Here is a 20,064-nt window from a genome sequence, read left to right on the forward strand (position 1 = left end):
ATCCTTTTCAGTAATCACATTTTCCTCACCTGCAGCAAGCAATCACTGCAGATAAGGCTCTATTGCCTGAGATGTATTAGATGTTGTATGTACACAAAAAGACTTAATCACAAACAACTTACTTTTTTTCTTCTTTGCCATTCTGGTTCTCTGGTGACAGACATTTGCAGACATTTGATGTATTTCCCCAGAAGACTAATAAATGTCCACAAAACCTGAACTGCGTTGGCAAACAGCCAGCAGTACAAGAGGGTAATGCTGATGCTTCCCTAGCCTACAGCCAGAAACACCAGCAGTGGGTGATGACACAGCCATAAGGGTGTCTAATTTCTCAGAGACATACTGGGAATATTCATCTGCTTAGACCTGTCCATCATTAAACCCTATGTTCCCAGCGATACAATAATTTCTGCTTACCTTCTTTTTCAGAACCCTCACCTTGTAAATAGTTTAGAGTCTTTTCTGAAGGAAGGTTCTGTGTGCATTTAAGAATATAATGTTCTCTGCTAAGAGCTATTTACAGTCTAGGTTGTCATGCTGTTAGGCAGTAACAACCAAGGAACAGAGCATTTCCTAGGAATTAATGGCTTGCTAGGCTGAGTTTAAAGCCTGAGGTACAGCCAGAGGCTATTAACTCCAGCTGGTCATTAAAAATCCTTCGGAAATACCTTGCTCCAAGGTCAGTATTACTGTTAAAACAAATGTAGGCAGATGGATTTATTTCATAGGTTGCATTTTCAGCTGGTATGCACAGGGCTTTTCTGGAGAATTTACACCTTCTTAACATTAACCAGTCAATTATTTGAGTCACCTCTCAGCATTCCATTCATACACTTTTAATTATCCTTATTATGAAAAATAATTTCATATCAGTTTACCTGATTAGCCTTTCACATCTGCTGGCAAATCTGGCATCTTTTTGCCTACCAAGGAAACAAAGTCTCTGATATAAGCATTTATTCCCCAAGAAATAAGTAATTAATCTTCTCCTAAGAATCTAGTGTGGTTGCACAAAGACAGGATCAGAATACCAGCTGGCCAGAATGAAAATTTAACACAGGCAGAGTTTTACGGTTTTTAACAAGAGCCTATAAATAATAAATAGTTCAATTTAAAACATCTTCTGGGGAGACAGTGTAGTAGCAAAAGATGAAGTAAAGAAAATACATTTGGAATTGATTTGCTGGTATGGAATAGGAGCATTCAGTAGAATTATTCCTGCTCAGAAGTGGAGATGGGCACAGTTAAGAATAAACCATGAGTTGATTTAAGCTTTATAAAATAAGTCTTGAAACTTACATATCTGATAGGTCAGATATCTTTCAGAACAGTCATCTGCACATGGGTTTATATTTTTGTAATATTCAGATTTTAAAAAACAAAACACAGTAAAGATGCTGTTATTGAAAAATTGCTATTGCTGCTGAGGTTAAAAAAAAAGACACTCTGTATGGTTATTAAAAAAAATTACTTTTAACTGCCTATAATATGTTTGTACTATCATAATACAAACAAGACCAGGTACAGATAAAGCCCTTTATGTTGCCAGTTCTCTAATATTTGCAGATTTTACCTCAGTACTGACTTTTCTCAGAAAGTAAATTACCTACCTGAAGTTTGTCACCTTTATCAGTACATAAAACCAGTTCTGTTCTTGTCAAATGACAGACATTTATTTCACCAGAGTTTAACTCCCTGAGTGGTTACAGTAAGAGGGAAGCAGCAGGGCTTTGGGATTTGACTTCACCGCTTTTAATAAGACAAAACTAAGTATCAACACATCCCTTTCAGCCACTGTTGGGTTCCTATCAGTAGGTGGGGAAGTTTCTTAAGTTTTACTGGGCAAACTATATTGCAGCAGTGAAACTATTTGCTTAAGATACTCTGTGCTGTAGAGTAAAAGATGATTCCAGGAACCCTGTTGATGTCCTGTTGCACTACAAATTCTTGTATCTTTTCTGCTGAAGTACACCTGCTTGTTTTCCATACATGTAGATACACATACAGATCCTGATAGGTGTTCCATCCTATTTTTAAATTATTTCCACTGGCATATGAGTATCTTCTACTTTCAAAAATATTTCAGGACCTCAACAAGGCTTTTAAATATCCCAAACTTGACCTTCATGAAGCTTCATAGGATACAGAAAAGCCCTAAGGCACAAATCCTGGAAATTGTTACATGTTTGCTTAGCTTTACAGACTTAGGAGTCCTGTGAGAGTTAAGCACTTAGTAAAGATTTGTAGGATTGAAGCTTTACTATTTTTATTGTAATATGTTGTTATTCATATAGGAGTATGCTTAGTAAATGACTGTACTGCCTGTTTAAATTTAAATTTGCTTTCTCTGTCACCAAATTCTGATAGCAATATTTGAATGCAGTCCGTGATGTCAGACTCCTAACCTGATCTCAAGGCAGTCTAAGAAATGCAGGTTTCTCCAACAAAGAAATTGGGTGCATTCCCAACTTAGCCTGAAATAGTTGCAAATCCCGCCTTTAGCTGGGCATGAATTATGGACTTTTATAAAGTGTTTAAAAATCTGTGCTTTTAGTGTAAGAGACAGTGTGTATAAAACCAAATTTTGTCCTTCTAAATGTGCTTCAAGATGAAACATCCACCCCTTCAACATTAACTGGATAAATTGCAGCAGTTACAGTGAAAGGATGCCAAGACTAAACTATTTACTTAAAGGATTCCAATGTGTCCAAGCACCAAATGGTTTAAGTCTTTCAACTGGGCAATTAATAATAAAACCACTATTCCAAAACACAGTTATCAGCACCCCAGATGTATAGCTGAATTTAGCAGTATCTGATTGTCCAACATGTTGCATATTACACTGAACAAAAATTTCTCCTCAAATGGATAGCTTCAGTCCTGAAATCCATGTCAGATGTTCAGGAGGTATACTGGCAAAAGATTTGCCCCAGGTTTTAAAATGCAGCTTATCTTCCTGTGGACAAATACTTGGAAAAAAACAAAAAGCCCCCCACACCTTTGAAAATATTTTTGTATTCACTGGGGTGGTCCATGAATTAGCTCTTCTTTATATGAACAGACTTTTTTCCTTGTGAGGATACTTAGATGTCACTCATCTGGATAGAAAGGGTATTTTTCTTGAACAGAACAGGTTGCATCAAAATAAAAGGAAAATCTTTTGGGATCCTGCACTTTATCATTTATTATTTCTACATTACCTGACACCTGTTTAGAAGACCTAACTCAAGTGTCTCTGTTTTCTTATATGCAAAAAGGTGGAAATTGGAGGAAATGCAAGTAAATATCCAAGAAAAACAACCACAGATTTCTGTATTTTAATAAAAAAATACAGCCACTGCAGCAACATTCAGAAGTTGCAGATCCAAGTAAGCAACATCCACCAAATTCTGTTCACAAGTCTGAAGTCAAGCCAATTGACATAGTACATGTCACATGATAATGTCATCAGGTTCCACGAAAGATTAAACAAATCTATACACAAAGTTACAGTGTTTTACTGCTATACCAGAGCCACTAATAACAATTCCCAGAATAACTACTTGCATGCATTTTATTCTTTAGAAAGATGATTTATTGAAGGTAGTATACACTTCTTGGAGGCAACATTTTATGGGTAAAGTAATGCATTCTCTTTAATAGGATTGCAAGTTTCCTTTTATTTATTCCTGGAATTTTCCTCTTCATTTGAGCTCATGTACTGTAAAGATAGTAGAACCTAACAAAGATGCTTTTGCATAAACTTACTGAATGTGTATAAATTATTGTACACAGCAGCATACAAAATTGCACATTTCAAAGAGGCAGAATGACTTCTTTCAGCCACTTGCAAACAGCACGCAGTTTCAAATTTTGTATGCTATGGAGTGCTGTACATCATTGTTCCCAGGCTATGACAAACTGCTTAAATGGGCATGTACCTAGACATGCCATTTTTATCAGAGGGTTTGTGAAGAAGACCAGTATCATAGCTGTGTTTCTGCTGACCCAGTGGACATCTGTTTTCAGCAACATGTTTTGAGATACATATGAAGATCATGAAGTAAACACCTGACCAGGCTACATGATCATTTACACAGTAAATTCTGTGTATCATATTTCCACATTCACTTCAGCTCATGAAATCTCAACTAGTTAAAGAAAAATCCTTTCTCAATGCCTCCTACTGAGTTACTAAGCACGGATGCGTGCACGAGGAATTTAAACCCCAATAAATATACATGGAAATGCACAAGGGAATTTAAACACCAATAAAGATACAGGAGAGAATTTAAATCAAGTTTAATTGTATGAAGCTTAGCGTCACACATTTTTAATCGTCTAAAAGACTACACAGTTTGTCCCTTTATTAATTTTCTACTTCAGGGCCACTCAAAATCAATTTGTATTAAAGAAGCAATAAGCCATTTAGAAAAATGTAATAACAAGTTAATCTCTGAAAGCACTGAGGTAACTAATCCAATAATGATGGCATCATTTTTGTTTCATATCCTGTAAGGAACAGATCACAAATCTATGTTTTCCATTACAGTGGCAAAAGAAATCATAATTAAAGAGCCCCCTTATGATATATGTTGCAGCTCAAAAAGCTTTGGCAAAAATGCTCTGACCCTATAGTGCTATTCAAGACAATCATATTGGATGAAAGGCCTGCTGGAATATGGAGCATCTGTGGTAGATGAAAGGCTTAGATTTTATCAGTTAGTGTAAGATATAATCATAAAAGAATGGGAAAATATTCATGGAACACAATAAATAGGATGTGTAGCCACTTTTAATTTTGAAACATAAAGGACTCTTTAATATCAGTATTTTCCTGACAATTTACTACTGTAATTTTACTGTAAGTTACACTATCCATTATGATTTTTATATATTTTCAAGTGATAATACAGCACCCTCTGTTCTTCTGATTATGCAGTACTGGATGCAAGTCTGAAAACAGAGCAGCAGTTAAATAGATGACCAAGTATCAAATTTAAACCATGATTTACAATGGCAAATGTTTCCAGAATCTACTTCCTTTGGAACAAAGTATAGCAAGAAATAAAAGAGAAAAAAGCTTTGATAGTTCTTTCCTACCTCTGTAGGGTGAAACTAAGGGGCATGCAAGAGAAACCATAGCTGAGCTCTCAGTGCTTCTGAAAACTTAGGAACTTCTCTTGGTGCCTAAATAAAATTGCATCATACTGATGAGGGCCACAGGATAAGCCAAAGCCAGAAGGGACTTATAGGAAGGCAGAATTCCCTTTTCACTTGCTTCAGTTATACTGTGTCAGTCTTTTTTATTGTGGCTCTTTCCTGCTTGTTTTTAACAAGTGCTTTGTTATCAAATCTTTATAGAAACAAATATTTGAGATGCTATCTTGATAAGAAAGGTTCTTTGATCATAGATGTGTATCTATGAATTTGCAAGCAGAATTTCTGAAGTTAAATAACATCTTTAATTTTCTGTGTATTCTTAGTAAGGTTATGTTCTATATAGATCCAATCACAAAATCTTATTTGCCTTTTAAATCCTTTTCATTAAAAAAAATCTACTAAAAATTACATATTTGATCTTGAAAAAAAGAATCTACTCATAGGCAAAAGAGAAAAAAAAATCCAATGCGCTTTTGTTGCTGGCCCCTGGTTTTGTTGTAGCAGAATTTCAGAAGAAAAGGATCTAGAACAGCACTAGCCCCTCTTATATCTGGGGATTTTCTTGTGTCATTGAAAATTATTTTTAAAATGATAGCAAAGAAGAGAAAATGTCACTGAAGCAGGTTAGTAAGAGAATATATACCAAGTTTGCCAACAAGACTACTTCTCTCAGTTCTATGAACTGCAAGGCTTTACTTCCCCTGTGGAGGTCTTGCCTTCAAACAATGCCTGAGTCTAAAAGGTTCCTGGAGTTTTTGGCAGAGAACTTTCTGACATAGCTGCTGTGTGAGCCAGCTGGGGATGGCAGCTCCTGGACCTGCTGTTTGCAAACAGAGAGGGTTGATGGGTGATGGAATCACTAGAGGCCATCTTAGGCACAACCATCACAAAATTATGGGGTTTTTGGTTCTCAGAGATATAAGGAGGGGGACAGGAGAACTGATGCCTGGGACTTCTGGAGGACAGAGTTCAGCCTGTTTAGGTTGAAAGACTCCCTTGGGCAGCAGCCCTGAAGAGCAGAGGGGTCCAAGAAGGCTGGACATGCTTAAGAAGGAAATCTTAAAAGCACAGGAACACAGGAGCTGTCCCCATATGCTGATTGACAAGCAGCCAGGGAAGACCAGCTTGGCTGAACATAGAGTTTTGGATGGAATTCAGGGAAAAAAGGAGAGTTTATGACCTTTGGAAAAAGGAATAGACAACTCAGGAGAACTAGAAGGATGTTGTGAGGTTATGCAGTGAGGAAATTAAAAGGGCCAAATCCAATGAGATTCTAATCCCATAAAAGACAATAAAAATACTTCTGCAAATACATCAGCAACAAGAGGAGATCTAAGGAGAACCTCCATTCTTAACTGGATGCAGAGGGAAACACAGTGACAAAGGATGAGGAAAAGAGGCTAATTTCTTTGATTCAGACTTAAATAGCAAGAACAGTTGTCCTCAGGTTACTCAGCCCTTGAGCTGAAAGACAGAGACCAGGAGCAGAATAAGCCCTCACAGCCCAGGAGGAAATGATCAACAACCTGAAATGCCTCTTGGACACACATAGGTCTATGGGGCTGAGTGGGGTCTACCTGAGGGTTCTGAGGATGCTGGTGGAAGTTCTCAGGGAGCCACTTTATTATCATTTACCAGCGGTCCTGACTGGTAAATGGATACAGTTGACTGTAAGTTAGCAAATATGACCCACTTACTATCCACAAGAAGTCAGAAGAAGACTCCAAGGAACCACAAACCTGTTAGCTTGACCTTGGGGTCTGTCCTGGAGCAGGTCATCCTGAGTGACATTATATGGCAAAATACACACAAGATAACCCAGGGATCAGACCCAGTCAGTGTGGGTTTATGAAAGGCAGATCCTGCTTGACCAATCTGATCACCTTCTATGACCAGGTGACCACTTAATGGAAGAGAGAAAGTCTGTAGATGTAGTCTACATGGACTTCAATAAAGATTTTGATGCCATTTCCCACCGCATTATCCTGGAACAGCCTGTTATGCATGGCCTGAGGGAGTGTATCCTTTGCTGGATTCAGACTAGCTGAATGGCTGGGCCCAAATATTTGTAGTTACTGGAATTAAATCCAGTTGATGTACAGTTGCTAGTGGGGCTCCCCAGGGCTCAGTGCCAACACTGTCCAAGTCCTATTTAACATCCTTATCAATTATTTGAGGAGATCAAATGCCCCCAGTCAGTTCTGAGAGAACACAAAGTTGGGTGGGAGTGTTGATCTGCAAGAGGGCAGGAAGGCTTTGCAGAGGGATCTAGACAAGTTGGATTGATGGGCTGAGGCCAGTGGTATGTGATTCATGGAGAAGTGCTGGGTCCTGCCCTTTGGCCACAACAACCTCATGAAGGACTACAGGCTGGGGGAAGAGTGGCTGGAAAACTACCCTAAAAAAAGGACTTGGGGGCACTGAACATGAGCCAGCTGTGCCCAGGTGGCCAAGAAGGCCAGTGGCATCCTGCCCAGTATCAGCAATAGTGTGGCCAGCAGGACAGGGCAGTGATTGTACCCCTGTACTCAGTGCTGGTGAGGCCACACCTTGAATTCTGTGTTCAGTTTTGGGCCCCTCAATTCAAGAAGAAATTGAGGTGCTGGAATGTGTCCAAAGAAAGGAAGTGGAGCTGGTGAAGGGTCTGGAGCACAGGTCCTGTGTGTTGCAGCTGAGGGAGCTGGGGTTGTTTAACCTGGAGTAAAGGAAGGCAAGGAAAGACCTCACTGCTCTCCTATAACTACCTGAATGATTGTAGCAAAGTAGGGAGGTGAGCTGCTCTCAAAGGTAACAGAAGACAGGACAAGTGAAAAATGCCTCAAGTTGCACGAGGGGAGGTTTAGGTTGGATACTAGGAAAAATTTCTTCATTGACAGGGTAGTCAGGCATTGGAATAGGATGCTCTATTGGTAGTGGCATCACCACTCCTGGAAGTGTTTGAAAGGTGGGTAGATGTGGCACTCTGGGACATGGTGGTGAACGTGGTTGTGCTGGGTTACTGGTTGGACTTTATTATCTTAGAGACCTTTTCCAGCCTTAACCATTCCATAATTCTGTGACCAGAGTTCAGGGATTGAAAAACATCCACTAAGATGCACATATCCCAAATTCCCACAGAAAAGCCAAAAAACTCTAGAAAAAGCCAGCATAACAACCAGATTCCCAGCTGACCCATAAGCAATGGCTTCCTAAGCAGTTTTACTGCGGTGCTCCTTCATAAGGGCTTCCAGAGCCTTTGCTTTTTCACATACTTAGTCTGTCAGATGGCATGTGAGAAATAATATGGTGCTTATTAAGGGCATGTGTGTTCTCTGGAACAGGAAAAAAGCATCAGCTGGGTCACAGCCCACTTCTGGGTCTGACACACAATTTCAGCGGGGAAAAAAATAAGTGTTATTACAAGTATCCATGCAAAGAAGACCTGAAAGGGAAAGGTACTTTGAGAGAAAATAATTTTAAATGACACAGTGGAGTGTCTTCAATTCAAAGTCTGTTTCTTGTATTACATGTACAATAAGGAACCTAACAAGGCCACTTCCAGTAAGTCAGTACCCTTCCATTCTGCTTAATCCTCTTTCTAGTCCAAAGAAATAAATCCGAACAACAGGAGTGTGGAAAGAAGGTCTAGAGACTCCCATGGTGTGTAGACCAGTGAAGAAGAAAATTCTTCATGGAAAGTCAGGGAAGTCAGCCCCCAGACCAAAGACAAACACTTGTCTGGAGCCTCTTCTGCTATGGTTCCCTTTTGCTAAATAACAAAAATTAAAGCAGAATCAAAAAATGAAGCAATATGCACTGGGAATGCCAGCCCCAAGGAAAATGTGAAATCCAAGGTGCAACTTCCCGCATTTTGGAAGACTGTTAATACATTTCAGGACAAAAAAGCACATGCAAAAACATAAGCCTAACTGGTATTTTTCTTGGACTCAATGCTAAAATAACTTGCCAGTAGCAAATTCCATACACTGAAACCACAGTTCTTACTACACACTCGCGTGTTTCCCATCATACACACTCACACACATAGACACACACACATTGCATAGAAAAACACTCAAAAAGCCAGCATCAACATTATAAAAAAATATCCCCCAAAGCAAGTTATCACCTCACCTCTGAGTAGGAACACTAGGCTCTTATGCTCAGCATGCAGGCACAGCCAAACTTCCCTTGTCCATCAGAATGACACCCCTCATCATTTTACACAAACTTCAAACGCACCTTTTAAATAAATTTTTGTGAGTCCTCCTACATGGGCTCAGGTGTAGTTCTCTCTATTTGTCTTTCTGCTATTTCCTTTTCTACTGCACAGCTCACAAGCCTATTTGCTTCTCTGTGTTTCAGCATTCCTCCACCCTACATCTACCAAGGCAAACAAACCAGCCCCACTGCATCTCTGTGTACCACTTCACATGGAACATCCAAGTTCCATGTTGCCAAGCTGAAAAAAGTCTCATTAGTAGTAAAACTCAAACTTTCTTATATGTATTTTTATCAGTTACAGCACTCACATCCAATTTCTGAATTGATTTTCCAGTTTGAACAGTCCTAGTTATTTGCCATGATTGTGAAACAAAGGACTTAACTATTCAAAGGATCAGAGCCCATGTCACTTTTTGTTAGGAGAATCTGGAGGTTTCTCTGTCAGTAATTTTTGTGCTAAGTATGTCCATAAAAACAGCTTTCAAAAATGTAAACTCTCCATTAGACTAATGCAAGACCTGAATCATAAAATAATTTGTGTAACATACATGAAACAGAAAGTAAACAGAACAGAAACATAAAGTAAACAGAACAAAAAAATGCAGGTAATCATTTCCCAGGGGATACACTCTGAAGGCTTCTTACAGAGATTTATTTTTTGAGATTCCTCAGGCCTGCCCAGCCCCAAACCAAAACTGCAATATCTTACTGATGCACAAGAGATCTTGTACTTCTACACTAATTCTTTTCATTGGCTTTTTGAAACAATTCAAACTGCATCTTAGGCATTTGTGGGCAGAGATCCATTCACTAGCTAATCATGAGCCATTCTGGATGCCATGCTGACTGACATTCCTGTAAGAATGTACAAGTGGGAAATCAAGGAAGAGGAAGGCCAAAGAAAGGAAGAGGTGTTGCAGTTGTGAGTAAAATAATATTTAAATTGAAAGGAACCACACCTCAAATATTGCCCTACATACATCCTGTTCCACAGAGGTAATGGTGCAGTGATTTCCTTGACTTAAAAGGTTTTCTAAGATTTAAACAGAAGAAAAATTAAAATGTGATACATTAATACAGAAGGGCAAAACCAGAACACAATTATACAATATGACAGTAATAAGAGAAAGACTGGTTATAATGGCAGAGGCCTAGGTTTATGGTTGACAAGGCTATCCTAGCATAGCTCTTCTGTATATCTCAGATGAGTGTGACAGGTCCCTTCCACAAACAAAATCAGCTGCTTGTTGTTTCTCCTTGTGCAACTTTCTGCTTCAGATACAGCTTAAAAAGGCTCCTGAAGTATGTGAATCTCTTAATGAAGTACCAGAGTACCACTGACTAAATTATAATTACAGTCTAAAGAAAAAAAAAAAAAACAACTGTATTTTTTTACTTGATTCTGAGTTACATATAATTAGCTCAAGAATGAGCTGAAGCCTCAGCAGTTAGAAATCTCTGTACCTCAACAACAGCAGAGGACAACTCCATAGGGATGGCCCATAGTGTCCAAGCTATATATTGTGGATTAAGGGAAAGGTATGAACAGCATAACCAGGATCACACAAAGTTAGATTTGAAGATTTACCTTTGAGTAATTCCATGAATGACTATTTAAAAGCCATATTTCTTTAAAGATCTTAAATGCCTTTGCTGACTCATGGCTTATTCCAATAAGATTTTTCAGGAATTTCCATTCTGCATGTATACTTATTTAAATAATGAAATGTTCCAATGTTCAGAATAGCATAGCATGGCACAGCATAGAACAGAATAGTATAGATTGTTTCAGTTGGCAGGGACCTGCAATGATCTCTAGTCCCACTGCCTGAACAGAGCTGACCAGAAAAGTTAAATCCTGTCATTAAGGGCCTCTTTTTAAGTCATTGACAGGCACAGGGCATTGAGAACCTCTCTAGTAATCCTCTGCCATTGTTTGGTTATTCTCTCAAGAAAAGAAATTCTTCCGAATGTCAGGTCTGAACTTTCTACATTGTGAGAGCTCCAGAAATATCCCATGCCTTGCAGCCAGGCTCCCCCCAGGACACACCTCTGTCCCTCTGTGCAGCCCAGTGGTGTTGCCTGGCCTGCCCTCTCAGCTTTCCACCTGGCCACAGAGCCTCACCATGTTCTGCTTCTCCCACCTGCTCCTGCTGCGTGCCTGGGGCCATCTGGGGCCATCTCTGCCTTGGCATGGGGGGCTGGGCCTTCCTCTGTGGCTTGGTAGCAACTCCTGGTATGAAACCCAGCAGCTGCCCTCTGTTCCTCGGCTCATTTTGCACGGTCAGCTTGGCTGCAGAAGGGGAGGAGCCCTGCGTGGCACAGAGGAAAAGAGTTTTTTTGTGAGGTGTGCTCACGGTGCTAGTGGACATCCTGCAGAGCACATGATGGAGAGGGCAGTGGGGTGGTGGTAGGAAGTGCTGGGAAGCTTGAATGGAGAGTCATAGAATCACCAAAGCATTTAGGTTGGAGGAGACTCTGATCACTGAATCCAACCTTTGTCTGATCAGCACTGACAGCTAGATCATAGCACTGAGTGCCACATTTCTTGTGCCCCTCCAGAGGCTGATGCTACCACCTCCCTGGGCAGTTCATTCCAAGATTTAACAACCATGAAGAAATTCTGCCTGATGGACAACCTGAACATCCCCTCTCACAGCTTGAGGCTGTTTTCTCTTGTCCTTCCTGGGAGAAGAGGCCAAATCCCACCCAGCTGCACCATCCTTTCAGGCCAGTGTGGAGAGCAGTATGGTCTTGAGCTTCCTTTACTCCAGGCTAAGCAAACCCAGCTCCCTCAGCTGCTCCCCACAGGACTTGTGCTCCAGACCCTACCCCAGTTCTGTTGCCCTTCTCTGGATACTCCAGCCCCTCAATGACCTTCTTAGAGTGACAGGGCCAGAACTGAACACAGCACTCGAGGTGTGACCTCACCAGTGCCCAGCACAGGGGGACAATCACTGCCCTGGTCCACACTATTGCTGGTACGGGCCAGGGTGCCACTGACTTTCTTGGCCACCTGAGCACACTTCTGGATCTTGTTCAAATACCCCCAGGTCCTTTTCCACTGGGCAGCTCTCCACCCACTCTTCACCAAGACTGTAGCACTGCATGGACTTGTGGCTGAAGTGCAGGACCCAGCACTTTTCTGTGTTGAACCTGATGCAATTGGCTTTAGGCTGTCCAGATCCCTTTGCAGAGCCTTCTGACCAACCAGTAGATTGATCCTCCCACCCAACATGTTGTCATCTGGGAACTGACCTGGGGGCACTGGATCCTCTCATCCAGTTCATTAATAAAGATGTTAAACAGGACTGATCCCTGTGACCTCAACATTGATCCTTGGGGAACCCCACTAGTGACAGGCCACCAACCAGAAGTGCTACGCGAAGCTGTGTGACCCTGTACTATAATACCTGCCACTAGACTGTACAATAATTTTAAATTTTACATGCTAGTCTTCTAAAATGTTGCAATATGGTACAGCAGCATATTATATTGGCTAGTAAAGTAAATACTCTCAAGTAAAATGAACAGCCCACTTAAAATGGTTACATAATCCTGAAAGAGGGTTTGAATTCTCTTACTGGAAATACTATTTTAGGATGGAAGTTTTGAGTTTCCTGTTTACCCTCAATATTATACTAAAATAAGGTGCTCAAATATTTTACCTTATTAGTTTTAATAGCTGAAAAAATATCTGGTTCTTTGTTTAATGAGAAGCAATAATCTGTCTCACAGGTGAACTCTGATCGTAGATGGTCCATATGTTTGGTAACTACGAAACTGTCAATTGGCATTTTAACCTCAAGAGTATTAGTTTAAAATCAGACATCTCAAGGGCTATTGGTCACCTTTGTTTGCGACTTAGAGTCATATATACTGTCAGCAAAGCCAGCTTAGTGCAGGAGCAGCACACAATGATGGCAGGCTCTCCTAAAGGAAGCTCCCCACTTACATATCCTGCTAAGACCTGACAGACCATAGAGGGGTTACCCCTTGTCTTCCAGATAAGACATGACATCTATCACCAGGTAGAGAAAGAGCAGATTTCCCTTCATCGAAGTTACAAAACCTGGGAAAAAAAGAAGCATGATAGAGTTATTCCTTTGAGCTCTTCTTAGTTACCAAGTAATTCTTGTTAAATGCCTTTCCCTTCTCCTCTCTTTCAAAAGGCTAAGCAGATATGCCTTCATATAAATCTTTACCCCAATACAAACTTCAGATGAACAAATCCACAGATGCTAATCTTGACCCAACCTGGAACAGAAAATTCAGTTTTACCTAGGTGTTGAAATAAATTTATAATATCATTTTGGGTCTCCTAAATCAAATGGTGGAGCTCTCCTTCTTCCAGAGCACCCGGAATCTCTCGTTTCTGCCATAAAACACCTTCCAAATATTTCAGTTGTCTTTCCCCACTCTACAGATGGGGAAATACACCTCGTTCAGTTCACACCCGTAAGTGAAGTGTAGCCTCTCTTCAACTGAGAAGACATTTCCAATCTCCAGCTTCCCATCTCCTCTGGTTTACAGCCTTGCTCCCCAGCAGGTTTCATTAGGCTGTGGTATGTCAGGCAGCCAGGAACCTGTGAAGTTGGATCCACTGCAAAGATTTGAGCTCAAGGGATGGAAAGACCGGAGAGAAAAGCCACATTTTTTGTGCTCCATTGTGCAAAGGTTTGCATCCACTGTGCACACTTGACGTTCTAATTCATCTAGGAGATTCACAGATCCAGCAACTTTCAGCTGGCAGCTTGAGTTAAGTCTGGAGAAGAGCCTGTGAGAATGCTTGGACTAGCAAAACAGGCTAAAACATAAGCTGCCTTGTGTTCTGTGCATCATTAACCCTAAATACAATCTTCTCCACTGCAGCCTTACCTTGTACCAATGGCAAGGTGGTGCTTTTCAGCTGCTGTGGCAGCTCTTTCTCTACCTGGTGACCCACCCATTTCATTAAGAAAGCTGTGGTAGGGTGCTAAGTGGCCTGGATGACACTGCAAACAAAGTATCTGAGCCAGAGATTTTTTTCATAGTGTGTATAAGAGCAAAATGATTTCTGCAGTAGCAAATATACCAGCATATACATTAAACTTTTTTTTTTCCAAAGCAGAGTACTGCTTCATTTTTGTGCTTAATTAGCTGAAATTAACCAGGGAAAGTTAAATTGGGCATGTGTTTTTTTAAGCCACTTAAGTAAGGTAGTGCCGTCGCCTGGCATGCACCCTGTTCTAGCAATAAGATTCAACATGCTTGAAAGAAAAAAGACAAGAATGATTAAATGGAGTTGGAAAGTAGTAATTGTTCTCATTGCTTGAAGCAGACATTAAAAATAATTACAATTTGGCAGTGGTATATTCAGATATAAACAGTCAGTGTCTCAAAAGCTCCTTGGGAGTAAAAGTTAACAAAAATGAAACACCTGTTCATATATCAGTGCTGCTGCAGTTTAGCAGCATGCAGCATTCCTGAAGCTGTTAAATATATGCATTATGCCAACAAAAATTTGGCCACATGTTTACTTAAGGCCTGAATAAATATGGCCAATCTCTGGCAAAAATCAGATCAAATTCTTACTTGGGGTTAATCAGAGTGACAGCAAAATGATAAGAAAACTAAACATGACAAGTAATAATATCATGTAAATAGCTATTGTTGATGCAAAACAGAATGTTTGAAGGAAAAAATTCCATGTTCTGATGGACAGAATGTATTGATTTATTTACATGGTTTCCAGCTGTGTGAATGGAGCAGCTCCCATGGATGGCTGGGACATAAAAGATGAAGTGAGTGAGTTGAGCTAAAGCAAGGCCTAAGTGAGCACTATTCTCATGGGCTGTATCCACAAAAACCAAATCTGCAACCTGACTCAAGCTGGCTAATCCTGAGGGTGTGAGGGAGAGTATTTTGAGTAGTAGAAACATATGTGTTGAAGTTTTGCAGTTCAAGTGCTTTAACTCTGCTTTTCTCTTTTGTGGTTAAACTTCCAGAAAACATAAAACTGAAATTTGTATTTGTATTTACTCTGGCCATGGAAAGTAAAGGCTGAATTATAAATTATCTCAAGACAGGTTTGGGTTTTTTCCTTATGAGAAATTCAGAAGTCTCATGTAAAAAAAATAATCTAAGGGTTAAGACTGTAGCTTCTCCTCTCTGCCTAGAGGGGCTCATGCAGGGCACAAGGACCTTGGCTGGCAAGCAGTAGCACGCTTTCTGGAGGGAATTTTGTCAAGTCCCCCTTCTTATGGAGGGCTGTAGTTTTCGGAACTCAGAACACATTTATTTTTTCTTCCACTAAGTGGAAGTACCAGACTGATTCTGTTATCCAATTTAGGACACAACCACAGAGATGGGAAAAAGATAAAGAATTTCCTCCCATATCTAAGAAGAAATAACCTTTATAATAAAGTGCTTTAGCCAGCAAATTGTTTCATTCATAGTGAGAATGACATATATAACCCAGTCCTAAACCTATCCCCCAACCTGCAAAAGTAACAGAATCAACAGACAAGGACCAGCATGTTACCCTTTAGACAGGGTAACAAATGGCTCCTACTCCAAAATGGGAAAATCTGAATATCCCATACATCCCAAATACTGAAAGATCTCAGATCCATGCTCCAAATCAGAATGATTGCATGGTTGCACCTTCAGCGATAACCAGCAGTAAATTAAGATGCATTCCATAAAAAACCAAATCCAGTAAGTTATAATATTTTTTTATTCATGTTAGAATTTCTATCAGTGTTTGAACATTAATATTTAGAGAGTTTGTACAATTTCCGTTCAAAGCTTAAAATGAGAACCACACTAGATCACAAATGGTAACTAAAACAGTTCAGAATTGTATGAATATTCACACTCTCTTTCTCTCTTAACACTGTTAAACACTTTCTTTTCTCCAGGGGGTTTACAAGGAAAAGTGTGCACTGTAATTGTATCTCAGCAGTGTTCCAAAACATAATGGTATCATCATTACATATAAACTCTTTAAAAATATACTTCTGTCAAAAGACTTGATGACTACTATGTACACTACAAAAATAAATTTTCATATAAATAAATTATATGGCATAATTTTATCTTTGTAACTGAAATGACACAAACCCACTCCTACCAAACAGGCAGAAAATGAGACCCAGTTTGATTTTTTTTTTCCTTTTAACTCCTTACACTAAAAGCTACAACAAGTCCATAATGTAAATGTTATATACTCTTTCCTATTTAACATTAGTAAGCACTCTATACAAATAAAAATCCATTAAACAGTAAAAACATAACTGTAATAGTGTTTCCAATAGAAATAAAATCCCTGCATTTTGTTTGTTATAAACTGGCATGACAAATACTGTAAGAAAAACATTCTTATGATACAAAAATATAAATATCACCCATGATTAAAAAAGTTAAGAAACAAAACCAAAACAAAACAAATGTTGCCAGCCACTGAGTTCTCCCCCTGCCAATGTGACTATCGAAGAAGAAGGTCTACATTGTGCACAAAGCAGCAGACAGCTCACCCACACACAAGCACGCGGGAAGCAGGGGCAGGTGGAAGACACTGCAACTTGCCCTGGGCCCCTTTCCCTCCCGAGGAAGAGCAGGAAGCAAGGCAGCCTGCGGCACGGAGCGGTGCCAGCGGGAGCCCTGCCAGCCTCTGACACGTGAGCGCACAAGCTTGGTGGCTGAGGGCGGCTTCCAATTAGTATCATACAGTTTTGCTGCGGAGTTTGTATGATACGAGACCACTATGCTGCTGCTAGTGCTAAATTGGGGCCCCTCATCTTTTTGTCATCAAGAGTTTCCATGTTAGACAGTGAACTGGACCAGTAGGCAGTTGCGACATTAACCCTTGGTGTGCACTGGAACAGTAGCTTATGTATCACGGGAATGACACCAGGCTCTCGCCACCTGCTCTTCGAGCGTTCACATTGGAGATCTGTAAACAAGTGCCTCATATCAAAGTGTTTTCAAGTGAGCAAAAAAGGCATGGAAATTTGTGCATTCTAATTATCCCCATTCGTTTTGCTGGCAAGGTCTGTAGGCAAAGATAGACTCCCTGAAGCCACTGGAGAAAAACACTTTCCCATCAAAGAATTGGCCACTGCTGTTCAGGTATATATAAAGAAAAGCCCCACCACTGCTGTGTTTAGAAACTGAATATTGGTTGTGTTTGGCTCTGAATACAAAACTGAACATCTACCTGCTCTAAAAAACAGCTTGGTGAAGGGCAGAAAAAAAAAAGATGAAAAAAGAAGACAGATAATGAAAACTTGTGTTGCATTATTTTAAATTACGGTTCTTTGTTCCTACGGTTTGTTTCCAACTGGAACACAGATTGTAGTGTTTTTCCAGACCCTTCACCTGCAGCAATCCCCTTTTAGTTTAAAATAATAGTACAAAAAGCTAAATTAGTTTCGCAAAGAGATCCCAGTTTAGCTGTTATAATTAAAAGTGCCAATGCAGCATGGGAAAACACAAACAATAAAGAAAATAACTACCCAGGCCTTATGTGTCATTACCATCCTGGCCCACCAGAAAGCCATTTATATTTAAAAGTTAATATACTTTCTTTTTTTAATCCTTCTATTTGATTTTTATTACTTACTATTAACTCCTTTCTGCCATGAAAATAAGGTAACCAAAGATACTGCTTTCAATGCTGTAATGACTCAGCTAAGCCATGGCTTACCATCAAACAATCCATTATCCAGCTTCTAATGGCATTCACAATTAACAGCATCAAAATAAGGCAGATGCTCATTGTATTTCTATAACCACCAGCACCTCTCAATATCCAGCACCTTTGGAAGTGAAAAAATAATGGTTATAGTCCTTGCACTTACCTGGTATATTTTGTGAGGAAAAAAAAAAAATCAAAGCACTTCATGAACTGTAATTAAACCTCACAACATTCCTGGGAGGTAGGTAAGTGTAATTATAACCATTTTACAGAATGGAAAACTGAGCCATGGGGCAGTTAAGTGACTTGACCAAAGTCACATGAAACAAGTCATTAAGGGTTTGGGAGCTGCAACATAATTCCAAACCTCAGCTCCCTGTCTTCTCTAGTATTTTAGCTGGGCCTTTTGATGATGGCAGTTTATGGTTGTATATATTGGTAAACAACAACAGAGTTTTCACTAGTGCCTACTAACAGGGAAAGCCAGACTCACATCAGCATCAGTGGGTTTGTAAGCCCACCAAGTGTTAACGTACAGTAAAAGATAAACTAGAGTACACCAGGAACATACACACAAAAGCATGCATATTTCCAGATGCACATTTGGACACATACAGCAAAACAAAACCTGCACATAACTAAGTCTATTTAAGCCTCCCAGATTAACTTGCTTTTCTTCATATTTGCTTATTTTAAAAATTACCACGCATAGCGTGTTTGAAAGTTAACAGTAACATTTCATACTACCACAGGGTTGTGATACACAAATTTAAAATATTTTAAACAGACATGTACCTTTAAAAAATCCTATTACATAAGCAATATTTGCATAGAATTATACAAGTAAATTATAAAATATTTAAGCAGCAGCAACTTATGCTGAAATTTAGAACTAGATTAAGCTTACTTGTGGCACAGATATCAATGTACAAGAAGTACAAAGAGCACACAATATTGTCCCCATTCTATTGCCCAAAGGCAAATTACTCCAAATTATACTACTTTACATTGTTCTTTTGTATATTACATATGTGTACATCTTTTAAATACTTAAAAGAAATATTTAACAAAATAATACAATAGGTTACAGTAACAGTGAACTGTTGTCCTGATGCAGCATGTCCTGTTCTACAACTTCAAGCAGTTCTTCTCTTCAAACAGTTCTGGAATACAGTTTTCCATCTTTGGCCTCTTCTTTGCTTCAGTTATTACCCTGTACAAATAAGGAGAGAGGAAAAAAGCAAACATTCACTAAATTTCAAGAAAAACAAACAAACCAAACTAAGCCAACTTATTTCATTATTCTTGTGGTTAGAGTTAGAGGTCAAGAAATGCTGGCTCTGCTTGCATCTCAGGCTTTAATTTCCTGATGAAGAAATACTGATTCAAATTTAAAAAATGTAGATGCTTTAATTTCTAAGTTCCCCGTTTCAGATAGCTGTGAAAAATCCACTCAAAAAAATTCACTTCAACGAACAGTTGAAGGAGAAATATCCTACATTGCATACTGAGTTAATTTAAGAGTCTCTCACTACCGTACACTTCAGTTTGAAAAATCTAAACTCAAGTATTTCCTTATTCTGTGAATACTATTATTTGTCATATTTCTAGACTTCAAGGCTAAAGGCATCACATCTATTTAGGCTTTGGGATGTTTGGAGAGACATTTCATAATTCAGAATGTGGTTTCATCTTGAATTATCATAAAAATTTCCATCCAAATTCTGTGTGTGTGCATACATACGTGCAAAATATTCTAGAATCAAAATAAAATCACTTGCTCTGCTCAGACTGGTTTGTCACTGAAAAGCTCATACAAGCAAAGAGAAAAACCAGTAATCTGCAGATAAGTAACTATTCTTACACCTTATTTTTCCCCTGCAAGAGAAGAACATTGTAAAAATAGTGAGAAATAGTTTTTCATGTAAGAGCCCCAAGAAGTTTTCAGTGTAAAAACTGGGCAGCTCTGTCCTATGCAAACTTGCAATTGTCACTGCAGCTGTCCCTGGGAAGGCAGAGGTCAGCTCAGACACCTCCAG

The 20,064-nt window shown here is 39.4% G+C and overlaps 1 protein-coding gene across 2 annotated transcripts in view; it reads right to left on the reverse strand.

The window, feature by feature from the left end:
- Positions 1–16,048: 16,048 nt before the first annotated feature.
- PTCH1 (patched 1) overlaps positions 16,049–20,064 on the reverse strand; it is a 72,844-nt gene continuing 68,828 nt past the window's right edge. For both annotated transcript variants that reach the window (XM_085568123.1, XM_021531149.4), the window contains exon 24: positions 16,049–19,238. The gene's annotated coding sequence lies outside the window, so the exon portion shown is untranslated. The remainder of the gene's footprint in view (positions 19,239–20,064) is intronic.

This window comes from Lonchura striata, chromosome Z (genome assembly GCF_050655825.1).
Source record: "Lonchura striata isolate lonStrDom1 chromosome Z, ASM5065582v1, whole genome shotgun sequence".
Lineage (NCBI taxonomy): Eukaryota > Metazoa > Chordata > Aves > Passeriformes > Estrildidae > Lonchura > Lonchura striata.